We start from the raw sequence: 2,500 nt of genomic DNA on the forward strand, positions 1-2,500 counted from the left end.
CACACATGTACACTCACACACACACACTTATGCGCTTTCACACACACACACATACACACACATTTATACACTTTGACACACACACACACACACACACATGTACACTCTCACATTCTCCACACACACGCACACTCTCACACACACACACACACAAACACACACACACACACACACACACACACACACACACACACACACACACACACACACACGTGTACACACTGTCGCACACACATCTATAGATCATATATACACTTTCACACACACACACATGTACACTCTCACACACACACACACACACACACACACACATTTACACTCACACACACACACACATATGTACACTCTCACACACACACATGTACACTCTCTCACACACACGTGTACACTCACACACACACACCTTTATACACTTTCACACACACACATGTACACTCTCTCACACACACATGTACACGCACACACACACACACACATTTATGCACTTTGACACACACGCACACACACACACACATGGACACTCACACACACGCACACACACACACACATACACACACACACGCACGCACATTCTTGTTTGTGTTACCTTCTTGAGAAAAATGCCTCCCTCTTTAGGACCAGCCTTTCTAGATATATAAAGAAGTGTATTTACAACATTAATAATATATACATACTATGCACATATAAAACACATACATTTTTAGTTCTTTATATATATATATATATATATATATATATATATATATATATATATATATATATATATATATATATATATATATATATATACATACGTTTTTGTTTTTTTGTTGGGTTTTTTTTGGCCAAAAGGGGTGCATCTCAATTTCTTACACACACTTGTTGTTTCATATGTTGGCCAAAGGGGCAGCACTTCAAATTTTTACACACACTTGTTATTTCATATGTTGACCAGAGGGGGAGCACTTTTAAAACCGTCAGGAAAAGCTACTCGTTGAAAAATGAGCTAAGCTACAGCCAAAGCTACTGGAAAATGTAGTTCAGCTACGTAGCTTAGCTCCATGTAGCTTGTTACTGCAAGTCAAGGTCAAGCCTTTATTTATTTTCATTTTGATGAACATCGCTTAGAGTTTTTGCAACCTTACATTTTCTGAAATGTTCAATTCATGGTCTTCATAAACTCTAAGCCATAATCACCAAAAGTAAGTGAAAAGAAGGCTTGATATATCTTGTGTTGCATGTCATAGTTTCATCTTGTTATGTATATGATAGTTTCATCTTGTTATGTATATGATAGTTTCATCTTGTTATGTACATGATAGTTTCATCTTGTTATGTATATGATAGTTTCATCTTGTTATGTACATGATAGTGTTATGTATATGATAGTTTCATCTTGTTATGTATATGATAGTTTCATCTTGTTATGTATATGATAGTTTCATCTTGTTATGTATATGATAGTTTCATCTTGTTATGTATATGATAGTTTCATCTTATGTACATGATAGTTTCATCTTGTTATGTATATGATAGTTTCATCTTGTTATGTATATGATAGTGTTATGTATATGATAGTTTCATCTTGTTATGTATATGATAGTTTCATCTTGTTATGTATATGATAGTTTCATCTTGTTATGTATATGATAGTTTCATCTTGTTATGTATATGATAGTGTTATGTATATGATAGTTTCATCTTGTTATGTATATGATAGTTTCATCTTATGTACATGATAGTTTCATCTTGTTATGTATATGATAGTGTTATGTATATGATAGTGTTATGTATATGATAGTTTCATCTTGTTATGTATATGATAGTTTCATCTTGTTATGTATATGATAGTTTCATCTTGTTATGTATATGATAGTTTCATCTTGTTATGTATATGATAGTGTTATGTATATGATAGTGTTATGTATATGATAGTGTTATGTATATGATAGTTTCATCTTGTTATGTATATGATAGTTTCATCTTGTTATGTACATGATAGTTTCATCTTGTTATGTATATGATAGTTTCATCTTGTTATGTATATGATAGTGTTATGTATATGATAGTTTCATCTTGTTATGTATATGATAGTTTCATCTTGTTATGTATATGATAGTTTCATCTTGTTATGTATATGATAGTTTCATCTTGTTATGTATATGATAGTTTCATCTTGTTATGTATATGATAGTGTTATGTATATGATAGTTTCATCTTGTTATGTATATGATAGTTTCATCTTGTTATGTATATGATAGTTTCATCTTGTTATGTATATGATAGTTTCATCTTGTTATGTATATGATAGTTTCATCTTGTTATGTATATGATAGTGTTATGTATATGATAGTTTCATCTTGTTATGTATATGATAGTTTCATCTTGTTATGTATATGATAGTGTTATGTATATGATAGTTTCATCTTGTTATGTATATGATAGTTTCATCTTGTTATGTATATGATAGTGTTATGTATATGATAGTTTCATCTTGTTATGTATATGATAGTTTCATCTT

Source organism: Nerophis lumbriciformis, linkage group LG18 (assembly GCF_033978685.3).
Source record: "Nerophis lumbriciformis linkage group LG18, RoL_Nlum_v2.1, whole genome shotgun sequence".
Taxonomy (NCBI): domain Eukaryota; kingdom Metazoa; phylum Chordata; class Actinopteri; order Syngnathiformes; family Syngnathidae; genus Nerophis; species Nerophis lumbriciformis.